Genomic DNA, 12372 nt, shown 5'->3' with positions numbered 1-12372 from the left:
AACCCTCTAGCGCCAAATGTAGTAATCCAAGTCACCTAGCTATCTAGTGTAGTCTAAATCAACGGTGGTGTGGCATTTGCCATACGACTACACAAAATACCAAAGTTTACTAGTATAATGCCCACAGTTAGATGGGAAATGCCAAATCCTAGCAATGCATGAAAGGAGCATAGTCAACCCATTAGAATCACCCAGACCATCTACTACCATGTCCTTGACAGTGTTATACACACAACAAGATTATATGTCTCCCAACATGAACCGTAGAGGAAAAGGAAGACATTGAGGAGGTGGAGGAGGATATTACCGCCCCCCAAATAAATCATGTTTCTTTTGTATGCATGAAGGCCATTGGAGATATGTGTCTTGAATCCCAATAGTATGATGCTTAGAAATACCAAAGTCACGATCAGACTCCATTATCATCTATCAATATAGTTGAAATCAAAGAGCTCCCTAAGTCAAAGATCAATGTCGTTACCCTATCAATTAAGAAGCTAAAAGGTAGAGAGAAGAAGCCCACAAGAATTTCCTAGGGTGAACAAGAGAAAATCCACCACTAGTGGTTGTAGTGACAGTAAAAAAAACTAGTAGTGTTGAGGGACCTATAATCACTACATGTACTGGATTCAAGACTCACAAGTACAAAAGGGATTGCAAAAACATTTGCACCCCAGTAGAGACTATAGCTAATTCCAGTTCCAAAGTCAACATTTTCCAAAACCAAAGCGACCATCAGAGTACTAGTTGTGATGCAACATCCATCATTAACTCCTAATCTTGCACAACCTGTGATGGTGAAAGGGATCAACCTGCAATTACAACCAAGACTTTGTCCTCCACATAGAAAATTCCAACCAAACTAGATACCCAAACTTTGTGGGGTTCAATCTCCATTACCATTCCCTTGGGATAGCTATTGAATCTAGTCCCAACATTCAAAGACCACTTGCTAAAGATGATCCAACCATGTCACCTTTCTCTACCAGAACCCAAAGTTGTGGTCCTAACTGCATCTGCCCTGAAGGAGGAAGTTTTGAAAGTGCACTCTAGATAATACCAAGGAAGCAAGGAATCTACTACAAGAAAATCTATATTGTATTCATCAATAAGCATGTTTTCATCCTTTATGTAACCGCAATAGGAAAAAGAACACCAAGCACAAAAAAACTTCATCAACATCATAGAAACAATCTCCCATGGCTTTATCTTTAACAAAATTAGTCACATTCTTCATATTCTTCTTAGAATCCATCAAAGAACCACAAAAACAGAAGAGAATGCTCCATTTTTAATGGAATTTCATGATATAGAATTCATTTTCAATGTCCTCATAGTCTTCTCTCAATCTCTGAACCCTCTATTGGTTGTGGATACCCTCACAAAAGAGGTATGTCTGATATGAAGAGTCACCAAAGCCACTGCAATATCCCTTGAGAACTCACTACTATCATTGTCATTGTAGTCTTCACTTCAAGTCTTCTTTAGCTACTTCTTCTACTTCTTTGAGCTATTTTGAGCTTGTATTCTTCCTCTCCTAAGATTGTAAAACATTCCCAAACTAAACATCCATCCATCAGAACATTCACAGAAGCAAAAAAAGACTTATAAAACAAAGGCAGAGGCTCTACAGAACACTATAGAGGGTCAACAGAAGGCATAAAAATATCAGGACCTAAAATGGGTCCAACATTGGCTCTAAGGCTCTAGCTAGGCCTCTATGTTCAACCAAAACAACCCACGGCCTCGCAACCAGGAGCATCCAGAGGCTACACACATATCTAACTTCTAATTTAGATATTTGTTTTTATGGCTCGAAGTCCAATGGATAACTCTTCCCAAACTCCTCATCATAGGGAGTCCCTACACATATTAGTATTATACACCACATAGGGCTCATAGTCCAATGGATAACCCTTCCCAAACTCCTCATCATAGGGAGTCCCTACACATATTAGTATTATACACCACATAGAATAGACACAAGGAGCACCCCTCAGCTACTTGATGCGGCCCCACTCTATGGCTCTCCTACAACTCAGGGATTGCAGAGTGACGTTGAACATAGCAGTCTCAACCAGTGTGTAACCCCAAGTTTGGAGTAGTGCATGGCTTAGCACACTCACTCTTGCCCCTGTGCCTACAATTCCCTTTCTTGTGACATCCCGTAGAGCTAGGACTGGTAGGACTACATGCTTTTCCGTGCCTTCCTAGAAAGCATTGATGTGCAAGGATTTAGGCATGGAGTGCAGCATCAGACTCGGTATTTGAGTTTCTAAGTCGTGCTCGGGAGGTAATTCTATGGTAATTGGCTCATTTGGTTCTTCAACCCACTGCTTTAGTTCTAGCCATAGCGTTGGATGCTACCTAAGCAAGTTGCTTAAGCTCAACACCAAGAACAGGAGGATGTCTTGGTATTCCAGTTGTGGTCAGCAATGGAGGATCAAGGAAGGCTGTAAAGAGAGATAGGAGTTGTGTTGAAGGAAAAGGAAGAGGCCATAGAAGAAGCGACCAAGAGCCTATAGGACAACTTGCAAAACGCCTAGTAGGAAGTGGAGGGACTAATAGACATGGCCATGATCGAAAGAAAACTGCACCTGGTGGAGCTAGAAAGCCAAGCGCAAACTACTGAAGATCAATTAGAAAGGCTCACAGAGGCCCACTAGCACTTGTCCGTGGTGGGTTGATCAAGGTAGAAGAATAGCTAAAGAGCAGCTGACTGTCAAGATAAAGAGAAGATCCAAATGCTAGAAGTATGGGATGAACAACAACAGGTGGTAATGATATTGTCTCAGGAGATGGAAAGGAGCAAGGAAGATCTAGAAGAGAAGGCAGAATAGTGGGAGAGGCACAACTTTGAAAGAGTGTGAAGGTTGACAGAGTGCCTAGCAGTGGGCAGAGTGCAAGTGGGTGCTCGCAGAATCTAGAGCTGAGGCTGCTTAAGCGTGCTCCAAGACGTAGAGGGGTAAGCCTTTTTTAGCACTTGCTTCATGTCAGACAAGTTGAAGGAGAGGATTTGGTGGAGAGAATGAAAAGGAATTTGGAGTTGAGAACCAGAGCCTTAAGGTATGGCCTGCAAGAACACATACTCCTAACCGGTCCAAGCATAACCAAGGAGGAACAACGCAACTACCTACGAGAAGCCGGCCTCTCCACCAATGAGCTCAAGGAACTTGGATTCGAGGAACAAGAGCAGCCCCATCCACCCCCAATCCAACCCACTATTGAACAAGACACTGAGGAAGGGCCAGACTTCAAGCATGCATTCAAGGAAGAACTACGAATCAGAGAGCCCAATCTGCCCTTGTCTAATATACCCTTAGAAGAGTTAGATGGTGCCCAAGTTCCTTAGCGCATTATTGCTGCAAGAAGAAGAAAACAGGAACTTGTGGAGCAAGCCCAGCAAAGAGCACAAGCACGGCCACAATAGCTTCCTGACGAGCCCATGCCACCACACAAGGATCACCATCCCATCAATTGGCCATAGGAGCTGACTATCTGGCAACAGCGGGAGCTCCAATCCCAACCCTTCGAGTTCTCCTTCCTCTATCCACAAGCCTGGACCAAGTCTTACTCTTGGAGGTAGTGGAAAGGATCATTCATTTGGGAAATACTCTAGCGAACCGAGGGGTCAAGGAGCGAAGCATTGTAATCACACAATGGAGGCGGGAACCCACAGACTACTGGTAGGATAAGGTCTATTAGGTTCCCAAAGCCGTCCGAGGTTACGAGCCACAATGAAAGTAGTGGAGGAGGATCTAGGACACCAATTTTGATGCATAGATGGCCTTCTGTGGCACACTACAGGAAGAACGCAATGATCATATCTACATGCCCTATCCTCGCAGACGTGGAGTGGATTATGATATGGGGTGCATGGTAGGTACGACTTCCTGAAGATCTACAATGTGAATGCAACAACTCCTGAGGAATGCATGACCTTTAAAGCAAGGGACTTGCGTCCACCCATCAACCACTTCCTCAACGATTTATCTTCCTGCCCGGACCCAACCTTCATAACTACTTGCAATTACCTTAGGACCATTAGGTTCTTACTTAAACAAAAGCCAATAGCTAAGGAGGCCCACCTTTCCCCACTCTTTTTTTACATTAACCTAGGAATAGATAGCTACGTTATGGCTAGGCTCATGATGAGGGCAACCCTGCTTCCCTCGTTTTGTATGAGGATTCTTGAAGATATGAGCGATAGCCACTTTACAAGGTGTAATCATCCTTTCTTGTCAACCACACCTCTTAATGCAAAGGCTAACATCAAGGAATACATGCAGAGCCACACCTTTTTGACTAAGTCCCTAAGACCACCTCGTGAATCATCCGAGGAAGATTAGGGTGGAGCCTAAGAGCACCCCTTGCATCCAAATGCCATCTATACTCATCTATGTCCAAAAAAAAAAAAGTTAGAAACACTGAACCCCCCAAAAGCACCTTGAGCGCCACAATCACTACATCTAGGGTTTCCATGCCTAGCCTCGGCCCCCGCGACACATGCTTAGGGCACATCAAGGGTAGGGCATACCTAGCAAGATAAATCTTGCCTATGGTTTGACCTTTCACCCTAAGCCCCCTGCACCGCACCTCCCTTAGGCACAAACCGGGTCCTCAAGTGTGGGACACCACCGAGGGCACCCAACTCCCAGTTCCACAAACATGGGCACCACGCACTCCACGATAAGGCACAAAAACCCCCAAGTAGTGCACCTTCTTTTCTTTCCAGATACAAACAACGACCCTGACCAGAGGCCCCATCGTCCATGCAATGCACTCCCTATCTTATGTGACATGTCACCATTCAGGCACAACAAAGCAAGGAGCGAATGCAACAGCCCTAGTCAAAAAGTGAATGAAGAAGCTCGTTTGGAACAACACAAGAGAAGGCAGCCACTGAGGGCTTGAGATTGCATCACAAATCATGGAGCTATCAGAGTGCTTGAGGGAGGAAGAAACTCAATCGGGCACCAAGGTAAGCTCATTGCACTCGTAGAGAGGGATAACATGTCAGCTATGTGAGATCTTTGAACTCGCATCCATTCTCCATCCTTCTACCTTTCCATAATACTCTATCATTTTATCTTCTTGTTGAACTCCTTTGGGGTAGAGGTAGTATACTCTTCTCCTTCTAGGGGGTAGTCAACATAGAGGTAATCTCCTTTTAGCAGGTGGAAGTAGATCGGGTATTCTTTAGAAAAGTAGCATCCATCTTCTTCTGGGTAGTAATCACTAGGTTATTGATCTTCATGATAATCTTCCCTATAGTAGCCTTTCGGGTAGTAGCAATTGGCTCCTAATTGTCAGTACACTTCCTTTTCTTCTTCATTTAACTAGAAAAGTTTTTTTTCTATCACTTTCTTCTTTTCTTATCTTTTCTTGGCATTTCTATTCTTATTTGGCTTGCTTCAATCCATTCTTCAACTCTTGGAATTTTCAAGTATGGTTCAGTCTGCTCATTGGCTTCTTTAGATCCAAAAGTAATCTCCCAATCCCACCTCAACATAATTTCTCCTTGTAGCTCCATATCAAGGTCTCGGGCAACCTTGATTTGCCATAGCATGGCTCTTTAACACACCATGATCAATTGGTAGTCAACCTTCTCTAGGTCCTCATCTAGCTCTTCAGTTCTCTCTTCCAAGTTGCATTATGCATCTGTTCCTTTCTAAGCCTTCTCCAAGTTCTTGATTATTCATATTTTCTCCATCTATTTGAGCTGCAACTCCTTCTTGTATGTGGTCTTGATCCATTGACATAGCTTGTCATCCTCTTAAAAAACAATGTCCTTCCATAGTTTGAGCTCTCTCCAAGTCATTTTGATTGGTATGCAGTGTGTCCTTATCACACCAAGGCTCCTTCTCCACTTTGGTTGTTGCACATCAAGTTCACTTTTATTTTCAGCAAGTATCACGCCTAGGGGGGCATTGGGACGTGGGGTGTCGCACCATGTTGTGTCGTGTCGTGTTCTGTCACATCATGTCATGTTGGTTTTTTCGGGTCACAATGCGTTGGGATCCTATTCACAATCGTGAGCCTCCTTCCCTATTGAGCTAGTATGCTCCATGCTAGAGTTGCTCTTATACCACGTGTTACGGACCTTCATGGGATTTCAAGTCATAGCATGTCATGAGGCATAGAAATGGCATAGTGGAAAGATACACAAGTTATATCAAGGAATCTTTGCATTCATGATATCGAAAGATACCACATTGAGGCATACCTCATGACTACACCCTTGTGACACTGCACATTTGAGGTCCCACCACTAAGCCTAGGGAATCATATGTAGAAGCACAACCCAAGCAAAGCTTAATTGAGTACTACCCCCTATATATGTGCATCGATATGCATCCCCCTGGTCTACCTACAGAGCCCTTACCCTTATACCCCCTCTTTTCGTTTTTGTAAGTATGAATAAAGTTAGAAATTTATACTAAATCCATTAATATTTTCTTCCTTCTAAAGCTAACTAATAAACAAAAATTCCTCCTCATATAATAAAACAGTTAACGAAAAGAGTCCCCTATTACTAAATCTTTGTCTTAAGACAAAGCCTCCCCTTGGAAACTATTTAAAGGAAGCCCCCTCCCCCCCCCCCCCCCCCCCCCTTCGCAATTACAACTCATGATATGAGGAGGAGAGACACACACACATAGCATGAGTGAGTCATGGAGAGGTGAGGAAAATTCTACGTGAAGAAGATACCACCCATTCATGCACTCGCATCCTACCTTCAAAACCCTTCATTTTCATCACTTTTCCCTATCCACTATGGTTGTTGGGATAAAGGGCAAAGGGCACTGCCCATGTCCCCCACCCATAAGGGCCAGGTTGTACATAGTACATATACCTATCTAAAATCATTTTTGAAGTACACTCTTCAATACCACAAATCATGTGTCTATGTCTCTTCTCTTGCTCAACATGTATCTCTACACAGAAGCTCCATTGCAACTAACTCAACAAAGGGGTATCAGAGCTTGGTTCGGGCAATCAGGAGCTTGGCATTTCTTCAGATGCAAAAGCTTGAAGTTGAAGAAGAGTTCATTGTGAAGAGTTTGCAAGGAGGACAACAAGGTTGGAAGCTTCTTCTTGAAGCTTGAAGCTTCCTTCTTCATTTGAGCTTGTTGGTAGCCATCATTGGCCACTTATTAGGGACCCTTCCCATCATCCACAACACTTGGACCAACATTCCAATCTCTTCATGGCTGAAGGCATCATCACCATGGGTATGCAGATCTGGTTTTCAGCATGCTCATGACCTACAGCAAAGCTGCTCCTCTTCATTTGGCATCATGGTTGTGCTCCAGACTTTGCATCTAATGCTTAGCACTGAGCGGAAGTGCAGTATTACACTTGGGGTTGATATACGTTCAATGTAATAAACAGGGTAGCAACTATTTCTTGAGTGAATAATGCTTATGATTCACTTATGTGATGATCTGATGTCCATTAGGTGCTACATGACTTGGAGATGTTATGTCCATGATTAGAGTTATCATTTTGCTTGGTTTTGATAGAGATTTAATTGTTGGAATAATAGGGTTGAATGACATTTTGACTACGTATGCATTATGTCTTGCTTCTAGACTTGGTCTCGAACATTCTAAACCAAGTATTCATGCTTATGGTTGATGTTACATACTTGGATTTGATTCTGCAAAATGCATTTGAGCAGCGATTAAAGTTCATTTTTGGATCAGCTTTACCTACAAGTCTACTACTGTACATTCAAGACAGTTTTCTGCATATTCAGGACAGCATACCTCACTGTTAGGAATTTTGATATGTTTCTATGCAAGAACATTATGGTGATGTTTTGAGAAGCTTTGCATGATCTTTAGAGCTCAATCTCAATCAGTTTGAGAGGTTGATAAGTAGTAGCACCTCAAATCTAGTAATATATGCACTAGATCCCATGGATTTTTCACTACATTTACAACACCTTATCACATAAGTATGACCAATCAATGAGGATAGAGCACATAAGGAGACCCATGAAAGAAATATTAGCAAACATGGAAACTTAAAGAAGGATAGGTAGAGGCCTCTTGCAATAATTGGCCAAGGACCTAAGCCTGAAGAAGAGCTAAGGGTGTTGAACTTTGACAAGAAAATCTTACACCCTTAGAACTCCTAATCAAGCGAAATGAAATAGCACTACTCTTGCTGCTTCAATCTTAAACTAACTAGGATGAAGGGCTAGTCATGAATTCCAATTGTCACAAGCCACATGTAGACAGCAAGGGATGACCCATATAGTTTTGATGAATAATTTTAGGTTTTTGAGGCTTATTGTTAATCGAATTTTGAAAGGACCAATTTCTTTGAAAAAATCGATTATTAGGAAGACAAGATGCAAGTGCTAAAGACTACCCAAGGGACGGATAAATTTTTAACTCCAATGAGATTGTTTTAGGAAACATTGCACCAAATGGATCTGCAATTAGGTCATCCCCCTAAAAATAGTACTAAAAATAGTAGCGTTTAGGCTTAATAAAGTTGACCTTACTTTTACACTCTACCACCTACAAATTTGTTAGAAGGGTTGCAGATCCATTTTTACCTATATACAATATTTATGACATCCATCCCACTTGTACTCCAATTTTCAAGGAAACAGTTCACATCATACATCTGGTATATGAATTGTCCCTTCACAAAAGCTTACTTCTTGGTATGCAAATCATGAAGTGCTTTCATTTGCTTCTTCTTCCCCACTAGTTGATGCAATATCACTTGCAATCTAATCTCAACCAATTGTACTAAAGAAGTTACTTGTTGGTACTCTCAACTTGCCCATTGTTGTGCTTGATGTTCAAAGCCTCTGTCAATGTCTTTATTTAGAAAGTGAGTTCCACAGACATAGACTAGCTTTTTAAAGGACCAAATTGACATATAATTTTCTCTAAGATACAACTTGCCATTTCCTTATCATTATCCTTCACAATTTCATGGGCTTCAAACCACTTTGTAAAGTATGTGTTGCAACAATAATTTATAGCTTATGCGATGTTGATGAAGGATGCACAAGTCCAACAAAATCAATACCTAATCTTGTTAAAAGGTAACATCAATACCTAATAAACCTATGATGGTACAAGATTGATGAGATGAAACTATGGACCTCCCTGGGAGTGGTGGGTGGATGGTTCATGGCTCGGATAACAACTACCTTTTCACGATTGGTAGCAATGACAAGTGCACTCAAAAAATGGCCCAAGAGTAAACTATAAGCATCCCAAGTACACATTCCTATGGATTTAGAGCAATATAGTGCTCTCAATAATACCAAAATCTTTTACCGAATACAACAAGCTATTGATTACCCACATCATCTATGTATACATCGAGATCCTCAAGTGAAATATCACCGAAGGACTTATTAACTGTCCTCTTGGGACATTGCATAAACCAAATGCCATCACGTGGTCTGTAAAAGTACCAAAAGCTATGATAAATGTTGTTTTTGACTTCTTTTCTTTGGTTATGGCTGTTTGATTATACCTAGAAAAATACTCCACATATCTTACCCCTAATTGATCCAAAATCTTATCAATGAAAGGCAAGGCACAGTAATCCTCGACTATTTGCTTATTCAATTCTTTAAAGTCCGTATATAAATGGATTTGACTATTCTTCTTTATCCTTATCACCACCACTTAGCACCATTTTGTATGCTCTATAGGAAAGACTAGTCCAGCTTACTTCCCTGTTTCAGGAGGATTGCGTCCACAGAAACAGTAGGGGGGATCCCCTTTAAGTTGTTGTAGCTCCATGTGAAGACATCCCCTTTAAGTAGGATTGTTTGTGTCCACAGTCATCGTTTAGAGTTGCAAGTTCGAGCTCCACTACATAAGTATAGTATAATAGATCTAGTCTTTGGCCCAAGTAGGCTTATTTAAACTGACTTCATACACATCATGTGTGGTGGAACCCTCATCAAATTCACGTGAACTTGAGGGTTCATCAACCAAGGCTCCTTCAAGATTCTCCCGCTCTATTGTAGAAGGTGAATCTCTTTCATTCAATAGATGCATAGCTAGGGTAAGCATAAAAAATAGCTCTTTCTAGACCACATCAAAAAATCAAGCGACCAACTAAAAGATCGACCACGTAATTAGCCATTTCTGTACATAGCCAGCCCAAACTCCTTGCCTTGTATAGCTCCGAAAAAAGGGCTTCCAACTGTCACTTTTCATCGTGGATGTGCCAGATCTAGGTGATGGTCCAGCACTTTTTGGGTCCAAAACTTTGGATGCCAATGTGTCGCGATAGCTCGCCCGTAGGTCCACATAGGTTGCATATTTTCGGATGTATGTGGGATAGTTACACCCAATGACAGTCAATCGTGGTGGTTGGTCGTGTATCCATGTTGTGGGAGCCGAGTTTTGTTGTGAGCACCATCTTTTGACACAGACATCGCACTCTTCTCTGTATTCTTAGTTTACAGTGAAAAAGCCGCTTTCCCAATGAGAGGAGCCTCGCATTCCGTTCTTATTTGTCTTTCATATGTTGGCGGCTGGATGATTGCACATGGCTATGCACTAGTTCAAGGGGCGATTTTTTCGCCGAACATGTCAGGAGGAAGAGGAAAAAAGCTCCCTCGAATGGGAGCATGCTGAAGTTTTGAAGAAGGTCTGAGTGTCTCCATGGGGATAAAGCGAGGTGGGTTGTGTAACCATGTTGCGGTCACGCGGTGGCACTACCACTGCCATAGCATCTTTCTTTTGACACCACCTTCGTATCCCCATTTCCGTACGGCTCCATGGAGTGGTGTACGACTCGAAAGGCGAGAAGCGAAGTTCTCTGAGGCCCGTGTAGAGTTGTTGCTCGTTTGTATGCTTTCATGTAGACCGGATCCAATGACGTGGATGTTTCCTATACAAAAGGGAGCGGGCATTGGTATGATCATGATGATGGGGCTTTACTCGATTTCGGTTACATTGAAGGGTGGCTTTTCTTGCCAAGTCCCATGAAGAATGGGTGTTGGTGTTGGAAAACGCGCATGGGGTGGGAGTGCGTCTCTCTTGTGCCAAGAAATGTGGTGCTGGCAAGTAGATAGCAGGCTCCGAGCGAATAGCTAACCTGGTTGCACGAGTGTAGTGCTTTGTAGCTTGTGGTGGTATGTGCGTGCGCGGGCAGTGCCGGTGCTCGAGCACGTGGAATAGCAGCCCTCCACTGTCTGGAGCGAGGGGTAGCATTGCTCCGTTTCCGGCCTCATGCGGGCAACCAAAATAAATTGGGGGAAGGCTGCGCCTTAGTCAGTACGCGCGTGTGAGAACGTACGTACGTAAAATGAATAAAAGATTGGGTTTGTCACCGGGGACTGAGGTATGTGCGTGCGCGGGCAGTGCCGGTGCTCGAGCACGTGGAATAGCAGCCCTCCACTGTCTGGAGCGAGGGGTAGCATTGCTCCGTTTCCGGCCTCATGCGGGCAACCAAAATAAATTGGGGGAAGGCTGCGCCTTAGTCAGTACGCGCGTGTGAGAACGTACGTACGTAAAATGAATAAAAGATTGGGTTTGTCACCGGGGACTGAGAGGAGGCCGACGGTCGGCCTGCAGACAAGGTGGCGTTGTCCCTCCACTGTCTGGAGCGAGGGGTAGCATTGCTCCGTTTCCGGCCTCATGCGGTCTCCCCTACTTCGAGGACCGAGAGTTGCCAGACCTCCGGGCGACATCGATCTCGTCCACTCGCGACTTGGAGATGGGCGCCGCTGCATAGGCAGCGAATCAGCCCCTCATCTCAGTGCACGTGACCGTTGGCATCCACACAACTGTTAACTCCCCCCTCCTCGGGTTACAGGCGTCACAATACACCCAGGAACGATAGGTCAAACGAGCGCCAACTGCGGCTATCTAGATCGTACATTTTGCGGCAAGCTTCACATGTGGGACATTATCCAACTTCCACCAGACACACGCCTATATTTGGAGCCGCCGTCCTGCCTCCCGTGAAATCCGGAGCATCATCGTCCGGCCGCCGGCGTTCGCTTGGATTCTGACTTGGACTTGGACATATGACTTTTGTTCTTGAAGTAAATAAATTACCTACGCGTAGGTATATGCCGTTATTATGCATGGATGCCGGAATCGTTATGAACTCTAGACGGTGCTAGTTGTATGAGCTTTGCACGGACACTCGTACTGCGCTCAGCATACGTGTTCACTATATCCCCTATGTCATAGGTGGAGCTGTAACCGTTTATATTTTGGCATTCCACTTCCCTTGTCTTCCTCTTACCATCAACGGTGGGTCAAGAAGGGCCTCATACCAAAAGCCCGGCAAGTATAGCCAACTTAAATCTATAGGTTCTCGGTAACTTAACTATCGGGCTCACCTCGACACCAGGCTGTTAATGTG

At 43.5% G+C, this 12372-nt stretch overlaps 1 non-coding gene across 1 annotated transcript; it reads right to left on the bottom strand.

Moving 5' to 3' along the window:
* Nucleotides 1–11569: 11569 nt before the first annotated feature.
* On the bottom strand, nt 11570–11818 carry LOC148008870 (signal recognition particle RNA). The gene has a single exon (XR_015689897.1).
* Between the last annotated feature and the right edge of the window lie 554 nt (nt 11819–12372).

Source organism: Lygodium microphyllum, unplaced genomic scaffold (assembly GCF_053477565.2).
Source record: "Lygodium microphyllum isolate KBCC unplaced genomic scaffold, Lygodium_microphyllum_v1.1.10 scaffold_55, whole genome shotgun sequence".
Classification (NCBI taxonomy): Eukaryota; Viridiplantae; Streptophyta; class Polypodiopsida; order Schizaeales; family Lygodiaceae; genus Lygodium; species Lygodium microphyllum.
Note: the sequence above shows the minus strand (reverse complement) of the source record. Positions and strands in the feature narration are given on the sequence as shown.